The sequence below is a fragment of the Lissotriton vulgaris genome, chromosome 10, assembly GCF_964263255.1.
Source record: "Lissotriton vulgaris chromosome 10, aLisVul1.2, whole genome shotgun sequence".
Lineage (NCBI taxonomy): Eukaryota > Metazoa > Chordata > Amphibia > Caudata > Salamandridae > Lissotriton > Lissotriton vulgaris.
In genome coordinates this window covers 540,313,748-540,336,191 of record NC_141698.1, presented here as the reverse complement: position 1 = coordinate 540,336,191, position 22,444 = coordinate 540,313,748, and positions in this window count along the sequence as shown.

Here is a 22,444-nt window from a genome sequence, read left to right as displayed (position 1 = left end):
CAACAGATAATAGCATGAATGCTTTGTTTAGTATACTAGAATATGGGAAATTTGGGCCTGTCTGCTTCTGATCGTTATTCTGTGGAATGGTCAGATGAAAAGAAGAATCTCTTTGACAATGATCAGGTTCTGATGACCTCTCCTCGGAGGAACGTACCCATTGGCCCTTCTAAACCTTCCAGTGTAACCTGGTCTTATCTGGTGGCACCAAGCAAGCGCAGCAAGTGAGTCCAAAACACCCTAGAAGTGCTCCTCTGTCTCTTCCATCCCAGCATCTATTCATTCATCCTTTCACCCTCCCATCCACCTTCTGCTATCAATCATTTCACCTTTACATTCTGTCATCCATTCACTATTTTATCAAACTTTCAGTTGTTCACTATTCTATGCATTGGCCATGTTATCCATTCTCTAAGATTTTCATTTACTCTACCATCTTTTCACCCTTCCTCAGATTTCCATTTACTCTGTGATCCATCCATGCTCCAACATTTCCCTTTACTCTGTCATCCATCCATGCTCCAACATTTCCCTTTACTCTGTCATCCTTTCATCCACCCATGTATCTATCCTCTCACTTACTTATCCTCTCACATAACATATGTATTTGTAAAGCACACGTTCATTCACAAGGGTATCTTGGCATTGAATAACGGATGGTTATTGTTACCCAACTCAATGGTAATCATTTTATCGACCCCAGAAGGATGAAAGTCTGAGTGGACCTGCCGGGATTTGAATCTGTGACCAGAGGTCAAAACACAAGCCCCTGCAGTTGACGCATTAGTCCACTAAGCTACCAGACCCACTCATTCAACTATCCTCTCACCAGTAACATAACAAAAGGTCCCGCACACCCATTGGTGCGGGGTGGCCAAGCTCCAGAGAGCCCCTTCCAGCACTGTGCATGAGTGGCTGGCCCCTAGCCTGAGAGTTCCTGAATGGGTCCAGAGCGGGGGGCTCCATGTACTTTGCAGGGGGGCCCCCTTCAAGTTTCGTTACACCACTGTAGGCAGCAATGATGTTGGCTCCAAACATTTCTATCTACACAAGGGCACAATGAAATGTGAGACTTCTGCACTCTGCGGTCATCAGCCTTCCTGAAGCAGTTACCTATAAACCTCCTCACTTAGAGCAATAAAAACTGCAGTCCTACCCCTCACTCCTACCATCTACCAAGCGGCAGTGCTCAGGAAGAACTAATCTGCAGCATTTTGTAACAAGGACGTCATTGAATTTCTAAGGGTAGCTCTATCTCCATTCTCCCCCACTTCAGTGTCTGGGTCTCCACTCTCCAGTCACAGGAATGCAGTCAATATGCTTCTATTGTCTGGGGAGCTGTATCCATCCTCCATATTGTGCTATGATAAACCAGAGATATCCAATGTGGAACCCACGATTATGAGTACTTAGATCCCCCATACAGAGTCCTACTACCACACAGGCACAACACATCCACTTCATATGAACACTGCAACACACATGCCAGTGCAAGGCTCCGGGGTCCACACAGAATTGGAACTCTGCACGTCTGGGGTCAGAAGACCACACTTTCCTGTGATATAGAAAAAAGTTCTGGTCATAAATAATGTCACAAAAAAAACGCTGCCACCACAGCTTTATGTGGCTAACATAAGACATGTATAGTAGTGCCTTGTCCGCTATGAGGGCATGTTTAGCGTGCCCCTCCAAGTTCTGAAGCTCACAGTATCATGGGCAGGCCTAGGCCCCGTGCTTAATTTGAGCCTGTGGTTTCTGGTGCTCAGCACTGGCACTTAATTATTAACACCAGTGCTTTTCATGAGCACCAGTTAAGGACACATTCATTTATGGTAAGCATGGGGAGATTACATGATTTGTCCAGAATCACAGGAAGTTGAGCAAACGCAAAGACTCAAGCCTGGTTCCCCAGCTCCAAAGTTGTCAGTTCTGGCCGTTACACCAAACTCCTCTCCCCACTTCCATGGTTAGTAGTTGGTTCTGTTTTAGGCAACGCTAACAGGAGAAATTGGCTGGTGCAAGCTGCGCCCTGACCAGAGCCCCGGCTCTTTTTTTTTTCCAACAAATTAACCACTCCCTAGGCCTCTCTGTGTACCTTGATTGGTCGGATTGAAAAGGCAACAAAACGTCTGGATACCAGAATAGACATTCGGGCAGGAATAAATACCTGTTTACTATGCCGGGGACATTCCTGTCCCACTCCCAACACAGGGAAAAGAGGCAAATTCTGCAGAATTTGGTGAAATCGAAATCAATTTTGAATGTTTTGCCCCATTTTCATATTAAAAAAACTAAAAATAGGAGATATACTACACGTCATAAATACCTCACCCTGGGGTAATGATATCTACTGGTACATACCCCACCCTATCTCGCAGATCTTGGACCGCGAGCCTTGGTGTAAAGTCGAAGGAGGAGGGGAGGTACCCAGGGGTTAGGTGAGGGCAGAGAAATACTACCCCCTTCTTCGGGTGCAGTACAGCAGCCGGGCAGCCACATTTCACTGGCTCTGAAACCACCAAGTAATGCTTTGTGCTATCCCGACATGCCCCAGCCGGCTCGTGCTGACGCCTGACTCACCTGCCCGATGACTGACACTTCCGCAGCCTCCACGCTTCCTCACGGCCACCCGCCCCCTGCGTGCATCGGAAACAGTGATCAGCGCAGCATCTGGGCCAGCTGATGGCTTTTCCAACCGCATCTTTGTGTCTGCGCTGCCGCACACCTGTCATCATCTTCCTCTCACTTTGAAACGGCCCTTCTCCGCCCTCCTGTTCCTCCTCATTCTGCTTCCGGACAACCTTCCTCTTGTGTGGCGCCTCAGCGACCACCCAGCCAGGTTCACGCGCTCTGCATTAAGGCCTAATCACAAATGCGTTCGGTCATTATTTACCCATTATGTGGGAGCCAGGTCCGTGGCCTGTGCTTCTGGAGTTACTGCAGCCTTAGTGCGCAATTTACTGCGGGCATCGATTACTATAAGCTATTCCAAAAATGCCTTTTGTCAATGTACGGGGAGCGCTTCAACTGGCAAAATGTATTTTGTCTCGAACACTGAAAGTCCGCGCACCCTTGTTACTGAATTATTCTGATAAGGTTGTGTGAAACCCCATAGGAATATCTTGGCTCATAAGGACGCCTGTTTATGCAAGGCCACAGCTAGAGCCTTGAGTCAAGTTCTGGATGATTGTGTCAAGTTCTGAAGACCACATTTGGAGGCCAACTCTGCACACCAGGTATATTATGCTCAGGAGTATTGCATCCAGGTCTAGAGGCCTCCTCTGGGATAAGGTTCGAGTAACAAAAAAAATATTGTCTGACTCGGAGCCGCTGGAGCAAAGAGACTCTGAAACAAGGACGCGATTGAAGGTTTGGGGTGGGGGTATTCACAAGAATAGTGAATCTCAAAGACAGCGGGCAGTCCGGGCACTGGGATGGGTGACATGAGGATCTGGAAGCAAATGGGGCGGAGAGACATTAAGAGATTGTGTTATTTGGGAAAGAAACGCGCATACAATGGAAAAGAAAATGCATACTAAGCAGCGCTTAATTTGTAAAATATTAAGTGCCAGGGCTCTGACCAGGAGGCCACTGCAGCTTGCACCCCCCACCGCCCCAGTCATTGCTGCCAAAACAACTACTAACCATCTTTCTCGCATGTAAATGCACCAGTTCAGATTATTCCAGGTCCCCAAAGCTAAAGGGATGGTTGGGGAGGTAGGTATTGGTAATTGTTTAATGTATATTGTTTTCCTAAACGTCTGTTATACTGCTCATCTCTAAATCACACGAGCAGTGCCACCTTGTGGCAGACTGCCCTAAGTGTGGTGTTGAAAATTTGGTGCCGGTGCTGAGCACCAGAAACCAATTGAGTGTTGGTGCTCAGCACCGGAAAGCTCCAGCTCAAATTAAACTGATACTAAGACGGTGAAATGTGAATGGGATGTGAAGCCGCGCAGATTGAAAAGTGGTGGCTTGCATTGGGATAGGTGGCACATGGCCCAGGAGGTGTAAGGACAGAGAGGCCGAAGACACAACAAGCATTGGCAAAGTCAATAGGTCTCTCCTTTGCCAAAGCTATTGGCTTGGCGAATGTGTTTTAGCCATATTGAAGCCCAGCATGACTGCTGTTCAGCATGGGTAAACAATTGTGACATATAGGAGAGTGGCAGGGAGTGTAATGTAGTAGAGTGCAGTGTCATAGAGTCAAGAGTCATAAAGCAGGGTGGCGTAGAGTGTCCTGGAGTGGTGTAGAGTGGAGTGAAGGTTTGTGGAGGGCGTAGAGTGGAGAGGAGGGTCTTGCAGTGTTGTAGAGTGGTGTGTCATGGCGTAGAGTGGAGTGTTGTAGAGTGGAGCAGAGTAGAGTAGTATGTACTTGTGTAGAGCGGCGAGGGGCATAGAGTGGAGGGACCTGGAGTGGAGTGGAGTAGAGTGGTGTAGTGTAGTGTGGAATGGCATAGAGTATTGTAGATTGGAGAGGCATAAAGAAGCTTTGAGTGGCTTATAGGGAGTTGTGTAGATTGGAGTAGACTGTTGTATAGTGGAGTGACATAGAGTGGAATAGAGTGCTGTAGAGCGGAGGGGCGTGGAGTACAGTGTTGTGGCATAGAGTGGAGTGACGTGAAGTGGAGTATCCTAGATTAGAGTCGAGGGTCGTAGAGTTGAGGGTTATGGAGTGGTGTAGAGTACAGTGGCTTAGAGTGGAGGGGCGTAGAGTGTCATGGAGTGATGTGGAATGGCCTAGAGTGGTGTAGAATAGAGTGGCATAGAGTGTAGCGGAGTGGCGTAGAGTGGTGTGGAGTGGCTTACAGTGGCATAGAGTGAAGGGTCATAGAGTGGAGGGGTGTGGAGTGTGGAAGGGTATAGAGTGGAGAGGCATATTGTGAAGTGGAGTAAACTGTCATAGAGTGGAGGGGCGTAGCATAGAGTGGAGTAACGTATTGTAGAGTGGAGTGGCATGGAGTGGCATAGAGTGTAGCAGAATTAAAATTGAGTGTCGTAGAGTGGCTGGTCATAGAGTGGAGTAGTGTCATAAGAGTAGAGAGGCCTAGAGTTAAGTGGCATAGAGTGGGGTAGAGCAGTATGGAGTGGCGTAGAATTGTGTAGACTGGAGAGGAGTAAAGTGTCATAAAGTGGAATGAAGTAGAGTGTATAGGTGTAGAGTGAAGTGGCATAGCATGGAGTGCGGTAGAGTAAAGTAGTTTGGAGTGTAGTAGAGTGGAGCAGTATAGAGTGTCATATAGTGGCATACAGTTTCATAGAGTGGAGTGTCATAGAGTGGCGTAGAGTGAATTGTCGTACAGTTGAGTGGCGTAGAGAAGAGTAGAGTGGCCTAGAGTGAAGTGGTTTAGAGTGTCATAAGGTGGAGTGGTGTAGAGTGGAGTGTCTTAGAGTGGAGTGTCGTAGAGTGGAGTGTCGTAGAGTGGAGTGTCGTAGAGTGGAGTAGATGTGTCGAGTGGAGTAGAGTTGCCTAGAGTTAAGTGGCATAGAGTGTTGTAGATTGGCATAGAGTGGAGTGTCGTAGAGTAGCATGTCATTGAGTATCCTAGAGTGAAGTGGTGTAGAGTGTCATAAGGCAGAGTGGCATAGAGTGGAGTGGAGTGGCAGAGTGTGTAGAGTGGAGTTAAGTAGGGTGGTGTGGTGTAGGATAGAGTTGAGTGTCATAGAGCGAGGGGTTGTATAGTGGAGTAGAGTGGCCTGGATTGGCATAGAGTGCAATAGAGTGACGTAGAATGGAGTAGAGTTTTGTAGAGTGCTACAAAGTGTAGTAGAGTGGAGTAGTGTGGCATAGAGTTGAGTGGAATACAGTGGCGTAGAGGGAAAAATAGTATTATTGACATTGAAGTCAGTTGAGGATGTCCTTGAGTAACATCATACAGGAGTTGTTATAAATTTGAAACGATAATATGACAAATAAATCTCAAAGACCGGCGATATGCTTTTTAAATGCAGCAAATTCTATTAAATTCTACCAAAAATAAATGATGGTGTTCAATGATAATGATAGCAAATAGTATATTGACAATATGTTGGCCAAAAAAGATTCATACTGTTCCTCCTTTACATTTGGCAATGTGCCCAAGACCCCCACTCTAGACTCTTCGATGCAGTCTGATGGCGCTCAGAAGCTCTCCCCTTACCTAATTTTAAAGGCGAGGAGGTCATACCATTCTTTTGCAGGAAATCTTTGATTCAGTTTCTCCTGCCTGAGTTAAGCTCGTCAGTAGCGGGGGCGAACAGTGTCTGGGGTTAACAGCAGTATAAGCTGACAGGCAGACCTTGCAAGACTACACTAGTAGGTATTAGGGGGTCCCCTAAACAGCCCACCAGTACATGGTATCATACAGCTAACCTAGAAATCATTGTAATTGCCTGATTCCAACATGTTTGATACCAAACATGACCAGGTTCGGAGCAACCATTACGTAGTTGGACATCTTGTCTTGCCAGTTTCCACTACATACCTTAAAATGGCTGGCCAGAACTTACAAGGCCCCATGAATGGAGTCTGGGGTTTGTAGGGGTACCTCTGCTCCTACAAGGGTACCCAGACACTTAGAACCATGCACCCTGTCCTTGGACTGAAGGGCCTACTTTAGGCGTGACTTATAGGTTTGAAGTGCGGTGACACCTGGATATAAGGGAAATATTATATTTAAAGTGAAAGGTGCATGCACCCCTTCACGCAGAGGGCGATGGCAGCCCTGCAGACACAGTTTACATGGGCTCCCATTGGTGGCATAATAAATGCTGCAGCCCATTGGAGACCTCTGGAGTACCAAAACCCTTGGTACCTTAGTACCATATACTAGGGACTTACAGGGTACACCAGTATGTCAATTGTGGTCTGTGCAAAGTATTTATTAGCATATTAAGGGGTGAGAGCACTGCCACTTGGGTCTTGGTTAGCAGGATCCAGGTGAACTACAGTCAAAATACTCTGACACCTGGTAATACGTGGGGGTATTTATGCCAGAAAGTTCCACCTCCCTACACAAACTACTAACTGTTCTGTGTACCTCTGTTATCCCCACAACATTCAGAACTTTCAAACATAGAAATTGATGACATCAACACACATACACAAGTACATCAGTGACATAGATGCCCGTCCTTATGTTGATTATATGTATAAATAAATGTCAAGGGACACTCAAGTATGTGAATAGCACAACATCGAAACCATACATGTTCCTATGAAACAGAAGAGCACACAGAATTCAAGACAACAACGAGTAAATACTACAAAAACCCCAATGTAGCATTAAGAGCAACACTGCAATAGGAGCCAAAAGAGTACCTGTCCACAAGTGGACACATTCAAGTAATTCCAGTAAAGCATCAGGAAACGTTAACGTTTCACACATATCTGTCCATAGCATTACAAGTATCACCAGCATTTTGGCATATGCATATATAATCCCATTTACACATTAGTCCCTTGCCCAAGGGTTGTAAAGATAGATATCTGGCAAAACATTACAGGCAGCTTTGTAGATGTTACCTGCAGAAATATAATTCATCTGAGAAGACCCAAACATTGTGCGACTCTCAATTTAATCAATGAGCCAGATGATAACTGCTAGGAAGACACAATGCAAATTACCTCTTGGAAAAGGGGGCTTATTCTTAAAAAAAAACAGAATTCACAGTCACCCATGGCATCTATATTCAGTAAGAAGATTGGCCAGAAAGAGGAACAAAATGGCAGATCCTTGCCAGGCTTTGGGATAATCACAATTGAGGTCTCCAGCGTGGAGTCCGTTATTGGTGGGCTCACATCAAAGGGGTTGTAAAGCTGTGTGAGAAGTGGGGCCAAAGTGGTGCAGACTGTCTTGTAGAAAAGGCCAGTGTCAGGTCCAGGGGCCTTTTGAAGTTTTAGTTTAGCTGAGTCATGGATAACCTCAGCAATTTCTAGAGGGTTATTCAGAGCTTCCTTTTGAGACTGTGGTACCCTTAGTATAAACAAGCATTATGTTCTCATTCTCCATTTCAGCTGCATATAGGGTTTTATAAGAATTTTGGAACTCCTTCCTAACCTCTTTGGTGAGAGTCACTACCACAGTCTTAATGGAGGGTATCCATTCCTGCTGGATTTCGGCTCTTAATTTGGAAGTAAGGAGCTTAGTGCACACAAGTAAGACTGTCTGAGGGGGGTGTCAGTCTTAGATATTGCTATTCCCTTTCCGTGGGCTTAATTCAAGAGAATCTCGGACTCAGACAGGTCCGGTAGGCTATGCACAAAGAGCCTCATAATGAATTGTTCAAAGTTCCATGAACAAGCAAGGGTTAAACTTGAATAAACTAAAGTGGTTCAGCTGGTTGATTCCAAATTTAGGTCACACTCCTGGGTTTTTAAAAGGGAAAAATGGGTGGCAGCTACATATAAATACCTAGGATTCAATGTGGAACATCAAATGTCTTTCAAACATCATCTGGCCGCTATTCAGGCCAAAGCACAGTTAACTTATGAGTTTAAATTATTTAAAGAAGAAACTGAGCTATCCGTCACTTCGCCATCTGCTTACAATAATGCTCGCTCAGTAAATGCCCATGGTGACCTATGGCAGGGAAATTATGCAGGACGTTAAACAGTCACTCTCAATAAGATCCAAATGAAAGTGTACAAAACCGTTTTTCACATCCCAAATCAGCCTCACCAACCCAGATACGCCCAGATTTTGGATTGAAAAACCAATTATTTCAATGCAAGAGTGCTTACATCAAACTGTGCTGGAGACTGCTCGCTTCCGCGAGTGGCTCCATCAACAACTTATGCTGGCTGGAAATCGAGAAGCAACAATACAGCAACTTAAAAGGCTCCTAGGGATACCACCTAAACCAGGCCTGGGGCACGGAAAATCAGCATTTTTTCGAGAAACAAATGCTTCAACTCGGTTCTTGTCTCACTTAACAGATAAAAATGCTCTTACACGAAGACGACGCGCCTGGGCCGTGATCAACTCATACAACAACTTGCAACCTTATATGTATCTCCCAGTACACTCTATGCACGTCCTAAAGCATCAGTTCATGCTATTTCGTTTTAGCATCATGGAGACTAAAGATCTCATCTCAGCTTGGAAAGATCAGCTGCAAAATCATAAATGTCGACTGCTGATACAAGCAGGAGTTGCTAGTACATTTTTTAATGTGTGCCCAGTGCCCCTGGCGCAAAGGAAAAAACACTTGAAACCACATTCATAAACTTGAAAATTCGCTCTGGCAGGGAAGCAGTAATCACTTGGTTAAGTGGCACTTCTATTCCCCTAGCCTGCAAGGGGGTAACATTTCTGAAGTCGATCTTTAAAGAAATGGAACAAGCGAACAAACAATCTGCCTCTAGGGGACAAATAAAGCATTAAGGTCGGTTCACATTTAAGACCATCGAACTTACAAGTTACTCACTCTTTATTTGCGATTTGAGCTGCTCACTCACTCAGTGTCAAATTGCTAGACTCTGAGGGCCTCATTTGCAAGAAACTGACGCATCAGCATCGATGTGTCAGTTTTCTTGCACCTGCGCCAAATGTCCTTGCGATACCATGGATGCATTGCATTTCCAATACAGGGCTCCATGGCACAAGGATTTCACAGAGGCGTCAGAAATTCGGACACAGCTGTTGGCACAAAAGTGACGCATTGCTGGAATTGGTCGTAAAGCTGACACAACTCCAGCAATGGGTAAAAACACATAGGTGAGTCCCATTGTAAAAGCCCTGTGTCAATCCTTACGCTTGGTCTGAGTAAGTGTAAAGATTTTGACACAGTTAAGTCGTAGAGTGACGCAGTGAAATGAAGTAAATTTCACTGCGCCACTTCTACATGGCTTTTTTGTGTGGGAACGCCTACCCTGCATACATTACACCCGGTGCAGGTTTAATGTGACGCAGGGCTCTACAAACAAACGCATTGGACGCAATGCCAGCAACGTTTTCCTTATTAGGGTGTGGGGGCATTTCCCCCCTGTTTACCATGTTATAAATGTTTAAATTAATAAGTGTTGATTCAAAAAAAAATTTGTTTCTCACAGTGCATTGCATGACCTGGACAAAGAGAAGTTACATTACAAGAGGGGGAGTCCTCTGCTTCGAGCCTTCTTGATGATTGGCAGGTACCGGGTCTCCTTGGGGTGAAGTATTCCAATCCAATCCAAAATTTCTTTATTTCGGTCCTTAACCCCATAAAAGATTCATACAAAATATTTATACAACCACATTTGAAGAGTACATTACATTTCAAAATACAATAATAAATAAGCTTTAAAGATGTAACCAAGGGTAAAAATGGATTGGAGACTCAGTTACATGATATTAAAAGGAATAGTTTCGAAGTTTAAAAGGGATAGTTCTGATTGGGAGAAACATTCACATTTTCTACATTTAGGCATGTAGCAGTTTTTTCCTTATCTGCCACATAGCCATAATGAACTTAGCCACTGCAAATACAATATGGGGCAGAGTGCTTGTTTTTAAAATTCTATATACAAACAGGTAAGACCTAGATCCCAGATTCCTGCATAAGGGCACCAGCCAGTATTTTCTGGGTCTGTTGTAGGCAGGGCAGAAGAAAAGGAGATGAATTTCCTCCTCATCATACATGTTACATCCAGGACAGGATAAACCCCCCCCCTTAAGCCATTTACAGGTGAAGGTTTTTAAGGGCAAAGTGCCTAACCTCCACTGTATAAACAATTTTCTCGCTAGGATGGGGAATATTATGTCCATAAAATCTTCAAATTCATAGGAATTCTTAAATTCCAAAAAGCGGTCAGTCAGGGTGCCATTGGTAGTGGCGGACAGAAGAAGAGCTAAACTAGATTCCTTATGGATTTGCACCAGATTTTTGCGGGAAATGGTTTGACATCCCTGCTCTGGGTCCTCCCATAGCTCCTGCAGTTTAAACCGATACAATTCCTTTTTAACAAAGGCCAGCCATGGGATTCTATTGTGCTTATTCAAGCTCATTACGTGGGTGAGATCACGCCTGTAATGAGCGAGCTCACTGGTGGTCCATAGCCTGTGCCAGAATCTTAGTGGCTTTGACTCCAGTTCTATGGCGATGGAAGGTAATCCCACATCTAATTTTAGGGGGAGCAGAGGTATGCCACGAGGAAGTGCCAAAAGGCGTCTTAAGAAGTTATGTTACACATTAGCCAATTCATGCCCCGCTCTATACCCCCAAAGCTCGCTGCCATAGGATGCAGCTGCTTTGGCTTGAGTTTTGTAAAGCTCTAGTGCCGGGCTTATAGGTTTCAAGGTGGAAGTGTTCACAGCCTTTAGAATGGCACCTGAAAGATGGCACAACTTCAACCGAGATTTTAATATTTGGGGGTCCCAGGAAAGATTCTCTTGCAATGTGACCCCCAGGTATTGAAAAGTTGTAACCCTTTCCCGACTGGCTTCGCCCAGGGTGGGATTTGGTCTAGTCTTTGGGGATGGGTTAAAGATCATGAACTTGGTCTTTTCGGTATTGATCTCTAGACCATGCTGTATACAGAAGAGACCAAATCCATCTAGGATCCTTTTTATCCCCATCGGAGATTTGTAAAGCAGGAGGGTGTCGTCAGCAAACATAATAGCTGGCACCCTCCTGCCTGCCAAAAGGGGGGCGTCATTATCTCTAACGTTGTCCAGGTGGGATATGATATTGTTAACAAAGAGGCAGAACAGGGTCGGCGCCAAGACGCAACCCTGCCTCACCCCTCTGCGGACAGGAAACCTAGATGACAACGCTCCATCCCTCCCACACCTAACCTGTGCGTAGTTGTTGTCATGGAGCCTAATTATGGCATGCAGTATTTGTGTGGGAACGCCAAGCTTTTGTAGGATCTCCCAAAGTTTCTTGCGTGGGACCATATCGAAGGCTGACCTCAGGTCCACGAACACCATGTACAGTCTCCCCCCCTCTATCCTCACCGTTTTCCTGTACAGGAGGACGAGGCGGAAGATCTGATCCATGGTAGACGTGTTTTTCCTGAAGCCAGCCTGTAGTGGGCTCAATATTTCATTAGCCTCTATCCAATCCATGAGATGGTCCAGGAGAAGACGGGAGAAGATTTTTTGGGGAACATCTATGAGACTGATCGGCCTGTAGTTGGCTGGGAGCAGGGGGGAACCCTTTTTGAAAATGGGCACTATCTCCGCCCCCAGCCAAGTACAGGGGATCTTCATGCCTCCCAAGATGGCATTGAAAAGGATTAAGAAATACGGGCCCCAGATCTCCAGATGGTGTCTGAAAAGATCACCAGGCAATCTATCCAGTCCCGGGGCCTTCCCCATTGTTAATCTCTCCATTGCACCCACCACCTCCCCTAGGGTAAATTCCATACCAACTGCACAGGTGGATAGATCACCAGGGGCAATATTGTCATTTGTGAGTCGTTCGGTCTCTTGATATAGTTTACCATAATGCTCTTCCCACGCAGAGGATGCAATGTTTGGCTCTATTGCGGCTTTGGGTTCTCCTGTACCAAAGTTAACCAGGGACCAACATTTTTTAAGATCCCTGGATTCCAATGCAAGGGAGAGCTCCTGCCAGTGGTTCCAGTCCCACTCTGACCTTGCCAGTGCCAGGGCCGCCTTATACTCCCGCCTTAGTTCGACTACCCTACCCCTGTCTTTGTCTGCTTTAATTGAGGCAATGAGCTCTGTTTTAGCCTTTTTGCATGAGGAATTGTACCAGGTGGAGGTTCTGGTCTTTTTACGTCGTGGGGGTACCACGGGATAAAAAACCTCGCCTAGTGCTCCCACCAGGTTATCATGGATTTGGCCTAGTTGCTCGTTAAAATCCGGTTGCCTGGGCAAATTAATTAAATCCTCCATTTCTTCAAGTTTGGGGAGTGCTACTTCATAAATTCTTCTTATAATATCTTCTGCACTAATTATTTTCCCCCATTTAACCCTACGTCAATTGGAGGTAAGAACCAAGTTCCCAGGGTCACCGCATGGGTTGGGAGAAGGTGACTCGCCTACAGGAGCGGGGTGTTTCATTTCTAGTAACAGTGCGTTGTGGTCGCTATCTGTTCTAGGCAATATCCTAAAATCCTGGACCTTGGACCATAGGGTAATGTCAACAAAAATATAGTCCAGTCTCGATTCATGATGCCTCCTATTAAAAGTACACAGAGAGGGGCTGTCGGACGGAGTTCGTCCGTTACAAGCCCTCACCGCATAGTTCAAAGTAAGGGACATGATTTGAACTGCAAGAGGGGACCAGGATTTTGGGTGAGGGGATTGACAAGGTGGAACACCCCAGTAATCATCTTCAGAGGTGATAGCGCCCTCCTTTAGACCTTCCAGAGATTCAAAGTGACAGTTAAAGTCACCGCCCTTTACTATTTTACAGTCACTTGGGAGTTGGCCCAGGAAGGACGAAAGGTCGTCAAGGGTAGGTGATTCCGAGGCCACACTAACAGGGCGGGAATATACATTAACAACTGCCAGGTTTACAGCATTTGGCCATCTGAGAAGCACACACTGGATGTCCCGGGAGAACGTGGGTATACTCTCCACGGAACACCCAATGTGAGTAGCCACCCAAACCGCCAAACCCCCCGAGGGCCTCCCACTGCCACTCCAGCTGGCCGGGATTTCAAGGACTGCATAGCCCGTTCTACTCAGGGGATCCCTTGCCCAGGTCTCCTGAAAGAGACAGATATCGCTCCCTTCCACTAGGAGATCCCAATCCTCTGTGTGAATTTTGTTTGCAATGCCCGCTACGTTCCAGGACAAGAACTTAAAAACCTCAATAGGAGTTTTTGGTGCCTGCCCTCCGGATGATCCCAATGGATTTTCCGCTACATCGTCCGCTGGTCGAGATGCGTGGCGACGTACAGGAAATTCCAGAATGGGCTGCAAAATAGGAGTGGTGTTAGGGACACACGAGACTTGAGGTGTTGGGGTACTGTCGGATTGGCTCTGGGGTAAAGTGACTGCAACCCCGCCAACGGTGGGTGACTTTAGTATACTCCCTTGGGAAGGTTCCAGGTCTCTATTATTATGGGTCTCCAGCACGTAGTTACCTGCCCCTGTCCCAGGGATTCACCCTCAATGTTTCCGTTGGATTGCAAGGGGACGCCCCTACAGAGTCAATCCACTTCATCAAGGCAAGTGTATCTGTTGGGATGTGCGTAATTAACTTGGGCGGGGAAGATATTATGCCTAGGCCTATATCTTGTCCCATCCACAGCAAAGCCCACCCGTGACCAGCCTTCGTCCCTCCTCACAGTGTGGGTTGGGGCATTAGGATAAAAGTATGAGAGAGGAACCAGCTCAATAGTAGTGTTACCTTGATTACCGAGCCAATTGCAAATATGTGTGACTACCTGGGGTTTCCTGAAGCTGACAATAATACAGTCCCCCACTCTTTTCTTGACGGTGTACCCAACCCATGGGACCCTTCTGACCATAAGAACCTCTCCCTTTAAATGCGGTGGTAGGGGTCTATGAATATTTAGCCAGCTGATTACCTTGTTGCGTAAGGATTCATAAGGTTCAGTTACGCCACTTGCGAGCTCAGGTGCCCCCATCAAGATTACAGTGTAACCCACCGCCTCTGGAGGTAAATAAACTGCCTTATGCCTGGATTTAGGGCCATCCGGCCTTTTAGAGCCGTTATCCATCCCATTCGAATGTCTCTCCTGTCTGGGTAAAGTGGCCGAAGTTAATTGCTTCGACCTCCTGGGAGCAGGTATCGGTGGCACTAACCTGGGAGATGGTACAGGTGCTATTTGGCGCTCCGGTATAGCGCCATTGTTGGTGTTTTCCCCAGGGAGAACTGTCGATGTGGTTGCAGCTACGGCTAGTGAGGTTGTTGAAGAATGAGATGCTCCGGCGGTTGGCTCCTGTATTACCCGTGTACTGTATCCCCAAGCCCGTCTGAACCTCAGTGCCCGTGCTTGATTTTTCAAGGGCTATTAGTCTAGATTCAATTGAGTCTATTTTAAGGGAGAGGGGATTTAGAAAGCTCTTAAGGATATCAGTAAACGAGGTAATGAGAAGTTCTATGTTGTTAGTGGAAACCCCGCCGAAAATAAATGGCTCAGGAGGCACAGGTACTGAGGGGATGGATGATGTTGCCAGCACTTCCGGGTCATCATTACCAGAAACTAATAGCACAGAAGTACTTAAACTATCTTCCCTCACGGGCAATATGGGATCAGTTTTGGCCCTTTTAGCATTTTTGGATTTTCTTGATCTTTTCCTTTTTAGTTTCGGTACCGGATCCATTCTACACCCCGCATACTCCAAAGAATTGGGATCCCCACCCTGAGCCCCGGACTGTGCCAGCTCCACAGCAGGGGAGAGCTCTACATCACTGATAACCCGAGATGTGTCCCTATCCCTCTGCGTGAATGATGGGGTCGTGAGCTGTTGAAGTACGGACTCTATAGTTTGGTCAATACTGTCTATTAAGGACAGGTGGGTGGCATCAAGCATTACAGGAGTACTAGTGTTGGCTACTAAACTAGAAGAAGAACACAGAACATTATTTTCTACGCCCTCCTCTATTGATGTTACAGGTAACAAGGGGCCATTGCTGCCCGACATATTGATTTTAGAGAGGAATTTGTCCATAGTACCTGAGACCGCAGTCGCAGCCTTGCTTCTTGTTTCCCTACTGGCCATAGTATATCGTCCTACTGTCGACAGGTCAACGAGAGGGACCCGGGAGAAAGGCCTTAAAGGGGTGGCCCGGTCCGGTCTCTTCCGCCCTCTAACGGCCTCAAAACGGCCCGCCCTTTGCCCGGGCTTAGCCCGGCGCCCGCCCGCGCGCGTCCCGCGTGGCTCGTTACCCTCTGTGTTCTTATTCCCAATGATTCAGCTGGATTCCTGAGAGGAGGAGGCGGAGTCAGGGAGGAAGAGTCACACAGGTGCGGCCGATGACGGAGCCGCTGGCGTTCCTGGGACTCGCAGTCCCGCTCTTCCTTCCGCCGTCCAGTCAGGTCACTTGGGCTCCCAGGGACACGAGGCAAAGAGCAAACAGAGTCCTTCCACAAAGTCCTTCACGCAGCTTTGAGCGGCACCCGAAGTATTCATGTTGTGTTGGACGGGTGCCTTGCTCCGACCAGCTCAACATGATCACTTGAACCCTCACCAGGCTCTGCAATGTAGGAGCCCAGGGTATTGCTGATGCAGCCCCCAAGGCTCCAAATGAGCGTTAGAAGCCCCTGACACAGGCAATCCTCGCGCATCTGGAGTCACAGGGTGGGACCGAGCCTGGGAGGTGAGGTTATAGCTTGCTCACGGCATGCACACACACAACTGGTGCGGAGTCTGAGGCAGAGACAAGCTCATCGTGTTTGGTGCTGACTGCTGAGGGGGCCTGGACTGTGAGTGTGTTCAAACTGTTACTTTACACAGTTAAATTAGCCTAGAAGTATTAACTGTCCAGCCAAGGTGTTTGGCACTGTGGTGCTCTTTGTATTGTGCGCTATTCATCACAACACCAGTTAAGTGGGTGTTATATTAAAAGCGGATTCCTCTAACTGAAAAAAATGCAATTTTTCATTCTGAGGAATCCGCTTTTAAAAAGACCTACTTAGCTGGCACTTCAAAGAAATTCGCATAAATAGCTGATCACTTTTGCGAACACGCTTCGCTAAACAGAAGTAGATTGATATACACACATCTTTCACTTAGCGACCTGCGTTGGTTTTATTCTGCAGCATAAAACCAATGCAGCATGCTGCGTGAAAGTGAAAAAACTGTGTATGCCAACTTCTTTTATTTAAACAAAACATTTTAAGTCCTCATTTATCGTATGGGGCCAGGAGGTTCCAGAACTTTTTGGGGGACGGGGTGATCTCCCCCAAAGGGGGAGTTCATAACAATCATGGGCCATGTACAGCCGACCAAGTCAAAAACTGTGTATGCCAACTTCTTTTTTGTTTTGCAAATATTTTTAAGTCCTCATTTATAGTATGGGGCCAGGAGGTACTAGAACTTTTGAAGGGGAGGGGGGCGATCTCCCCCAAAGGGGGAGTTTGTAACAACCACGGGCCATGTACAACCGACCAAGTCAAGAATCTGGGCCACAAATCTAAATAGAATTAATGGAGGGGAGACTTTGGCCATGGACGGCAACCCGGCTTCCCTTCGACCAAAATTGCCTTGATGTTAATCATTGGACAAGTAGATTTTACAAACAAAAACACATTGGTGATAAAAACATCCTGCCAGAGGGGCGATGTTTATGCCAATCTTCCCAGATCTCCCAGAATTTTGTTCTTTTCGATAAAGGACTACTCCGATAAAGTTTGCATATTCTTTGTGCTATACTTAGACATTCCCACACCAAAGGGAGGCAGGAGAGAATCCACTTTTGACATATCTCTGTTTGTGCAAGCAAGCTTAGCATGAATATGAGTAGCATTTTTGTCTTAAGAAATTTCGATTTGTCTCCCCTACCCACTAACCACCCTGACAATTATCAAAGACAGGCTTACCTTGATCTCTTGATCCATAATCTGTTAGAGGACCGTACCCACTTTTTGCCAGAAGGTCTGGATCAAGGGACACTGCCGAAACATATGGGCATCATCAGCTTTTTCTTCACCACACTTGGGGCACATCCTTGCCACCCGTGTTCCCAGCTTCAACGTCTTCCTCAGCGTTTAATAGGCCTTATGGACTGTAGTGAAGACAGGGCCCTGCCTGCACACATTGTTATGTTAGCATAAGCTTATTAGAAGTTTAAACGACATTTTGCCACTTTGCATCTTTTGCACACAACTCTACATGTAACTGTTGTAAGTTAGACTGCTTGGTTTCCTCGCATGAGAACTTTCTGTTTTTCACATACCTAGACTTACATCGTGACCTTAGTCTGTACACTGCGTACAGAAGCCTTCAAGGGCACCATAACACTGTATGCTGTTATTCCGGTTGATAGGCCCCCGCTCTAGACACAACATGCACACAGCTGCAACCAACTGAAATTCTAGTGCCTTTAATATTGCACTGTATGCATGATTTGGGCACTTGAAGAGAAACCTTTTCCAGACACAGAGAGCTTTGCTGATCCTGAGATGTGATTCACCTCTGCTGATCTTGGAGGTATGGGGTTCCCCAGTCTATTATTATAAAACCAAGGGCTAGATGTAGGTAGAATAGATTTACAGATTTTTAATTACCGAATTTTACCGATTCGGTAATTAAAAATCGGTAAATCTAAGGGGTGGAGATGTAGGTATTTCCAGATGTGGAAATACCGAATCTGTAACATTCGGTATTTACCGATTCTTTAAATACAGAATCGGTATTTCCCATTGTTTCCTATGGGCTTTGAAGCCCATAGGAATCAACGGGAAATACCGATTCTGTATTTACAGAATCGGTAAATACCGAATTTTGCAAGGGTGCAGGGGGTGTCACTTTGACACCCTCTGGCACCCCACAAATAGGCATGTGCGCCATGTGGCACACAGAAATGCCCTAAGGGCATGTCTGTCTGTCACATGGCTAGGTGTACATGCACACATGTGCATGCACACCTGAATTCGGTATTTTACCACACAATAGGATTGTGTGGTAAAATACCGATTTTGTAGGGCCTTTGGGACTCAGAAGAGTCCCACCTACATCTGAGATTTACCGAATCGGTATAAATACCGATTCGGTATTTTACTGAATCGGTAAATTTACCGATTCGGTAAATTTACAGATTCTGTAAAATTGTGCCTCTACATGCCAAATCTTGAATACCGGTCGGTAACGGCCGAAAATACCGATTTTCGGCTGTTACCGACCGACCTACATCTGGCCCCTAGTTCCTAGCAGGGGAGGGTGGTACACAAGGAGCTATAAGACCTGTTTCCACTATCATTGTAACATGATTTCTCCCTTTGTCTTTTATGGAATTGTAACAATGCTGATTGTTTTATTTCTAATCATATGCCTTCTTATGTTAGCCAAAATACTGTATCTTAGAGCACATCGTTAAAAATAAACATTTTAAACTTTTCCGTGTGTCTGATTACTCACGTTGTGGACTGGTATGAGTATAAAAACGAAAGAGTGTTCTTGATTCCTACAATTCCTGAGAGTACCCTAAGTTGCATGTTCTGGGTTGTCTAATCATTGGTAGCTTTGCTGTAGGACGGAGAACTAATGAGACACTGATGCTAGTCGGTTAGGGGTTTTGGGTACTCAAGTGAGTTTTTTGGTACACCACAACTCGCTGAGGTCCTGGTTTCCTGTGCATAGTTCTGTGCATGAGCAGAATCTCCGCAACATGGCTCACCTAATGTTTGGTTTTATATTCAAGACACTCGTGTAAGGCTTACATTTGTCCACAACACCCTCACTCCTGTTTCCGGTTGACAGAGGTGACGGATTAACCTACCTATATGGCTAAATTATAGCTTCATTCAAGCTTGGTATTTAATAAAGGTTTGTACTTTGAATTACTACCCATTTGTACTACAATTCATATAGATTGTTCTTTCTCTACTGTGTCCTCATGGGTGATGTTGATATCGCCCCAAATAGTCGGGTGCCCCTTCGCAATCAATTGACCGCTTTTGGGGTACTTGTTGACGGCTTGGCAGTGCATTTCGTGGTGAGTGCCGATGCTACACACCCATTTGAGCTTTTCTACTTGTGGGTTACATTTCCTGCAGTGAATGCAGATGATGGTACATTCCATACTTACACCCACTCGACCATGCCTGCTGTGTTTACACCATATAGGACACAGGAGATTCGATTTTTGCTTGGCAGCATCAAGTTTGGTTTAATGGCGCCCTTCCCCACACCATGGGTGCAATTCGTTTGGGTCCCTTGTCCATTCCTGGGCCCACTTGGCCTGGTTTGGTCGGGTTTACTCCTCACCCATGTTACCTTACGGTCCACGTTGGGACTTGACAGTCCTTTATGTCTCTGTTGTAGGGGTGCTTAAGGCTTTGGGGCAATAAGTTTCATGCAACATTCAGGTGGGGGCACCTGGTGCTGCGGCGCAACCAGTTGGACCGGCCAGGATTAAAATTAGTCCCGTCATAGCTAATTCTGTTATGGGCAAGCGCCACCAAGATAAGGTTGAGATGCCTTTTTGGCTTTCCAAGAAATTTGACCAACTGGAAGCTGTATTTCCTAATACGTCCCCTGTGGAAAAACACAGGATTCTCACCATTAGTTTGCAGAAACACTTAGTACCAGAGGTAACAGATTGTGGGAACTGGGGTAAAGTGTTTGCGACAGTATATGCAAAGTGCTTCGGCACACCGTCTGTGACTGTTCTGCCCTCCGTGATCAAACGTGTTCAGTATCAACACGGTCCGGAGGCGGCTGTAGAGTTGGGAATGAGACTTGTCGGAGTGTTTGACGTAGTTTCTGATATCATCCTTGCTAACATTAAGGGAGATGCGGCAAACTTTCAGGTGTCTAATGCATTGCGCAATGTCCCCGAAGCCGATAAACCCCGGCAGAAGCCGAAAATGATTGCGGAGGCTTATAAGACCATTGGCCGCAATAGTTTGGGTGTTAAGCCTTTTGCTAAGATAGCAGCTCAACCGCAGACTCAGACGGCTAAGTCTAATAAAGACGACTGTCCAGTTTTTCCTGAACAGAATTGGAAAAATAAAAAACAGGGGAAGCAGCAGAAGAAACAAGGGTTGCGTCCTGCATCACCAATACTTGTGTCTGCTGAGCGCACATATGATTTGCGTGACAGCACGAGCTTTAAGTCACCTGATAGATTTCAGGTTCCTGATCAACGTTCTCCTCGTTCTTTACAGGAAACATCGGTCTCACAAACCAGTAGAGTAGACCGCGGCAGAGGTAGGGGTACCCCACAAGAATATGAGCAGCCCCACCAGACAGAAGGCAAAGGCAAGCAGGACGACTTTCAACGTCAACGCCCTCAGTTTCAGAAAAAGAAAGTTGCTACTTTAACAGCACTGTATGCCACGGTTGGTGAGAACACAGCTTCGGAACCAGACATGTGCGCTAACACTGCTAGACAGCGCAGCGGAGGTTACAGTAGTGTGGCTAGCACTGCGTCCGTATCTGAAGGTGACAGCAACTGATACGTTTATCACCGTGGAGACAGCTGACACTAGAGTGGCTCACCCTGACAGACTATATGAAATAGTCCTTTTAATTGAAGGTGAGATAAAATGTAAAATAAAAGGGATTTTTGGGAAAATCTGACCTCTGCATATGACATTTTGTTAGCAGACGCGGACTGGCCCCCTTGTTAGTTTTGGCCTCTCCAAGAGGGCAGGAGGTAATTCTCCTTAGTTTCGCACACGCTGTGCCGAAGGAGCAGGTGCATAATTTTGCAGAAGAGTGGGCACAGGTGCACCAGCTTTGTACCATACTCAATGTGGATGGGACAAACTTTCGCCCAGACATGAGATTCCATTGCAGTCTATGCCACAGCCTCAACCCCAATATCCCATACGGCGTGAAGCGAAAGCTCCAGTTGCAGAAATCCTTGAACAATCGGAATATCAAGGTGTAATTGAAACATGTGTGTCACCCATGAGTAATTCTCTTTTTTTCTGTAGCCAAACCTGATGGGTCGTACCGCCTAGTATTGGCGTACTGGCATTAAATCTCCCATTGTCGGACCTGCGCAGTGCAGAATACTCACAGTTCAGCCCTGGTGGATAGTCTCATGAGAAAAAGGTTTAAAACCATGCTTGACATATCCAATTGCTTTTTTAGCCTTAACCTGTCCTCTATTAGTAGTGAATGGACAGCTTTTACTTCTGCCTGCAAACAAAGACAGTTCAAAAGATTAGCCATGGGCTAAAAAAATAGCCCAGGCATCTATGCCGCGCTTGTAGGCTCTCTGTTAGAGAGCGTCGACCTTGATGCGTACTCGTATGTTGATATTTATCTCACAGACGACGAATTGTGGCCGCATCTGTGTCTCGTTGACCGCATCACTGTTATGTTTGCGGACTTTGGTTACAAATTTAATTTTGCAAAATCTCACATTGTAGAGTACACAGTGTTGTTCCTAGGCTATGAGCTCAACAATGAAGGTCGGGGTTTAGCACCTCACTTTTTGGAGAAATGCGCACAGTTGCGCGCTCCAACAACGCTGAAAAAACTACAATCTTTACCGGGTTTTTTGATTTTTGGGCGTTCTTAAATTCCCAATTATGCACAGCGTATCAAGCCACTATATGCCTTGATACAACCTACTTTTACCAATCTTGCTGGCTGCCAGATCATTCAGCAATTCTGCATTCTTTGCAGTCTGATCTTCTTGAATCTAAATACTTACTGACACGTGATAACCACGCAAACCTGGTAATAAGAATTGTGCCTGGCGCAGTGGATTTCACATACTTGACATTTAATGAAGGAGGTACAGTCCCTATTGCTTACAAGTCACACTTGTACACTTTGGCTGAAATGCGATTTTCTAAGGCAAAAAAGTTTTGACTGCAGTGCAGATGGCAATTCTGAAAGAGAGAGCGCAGTTGCAG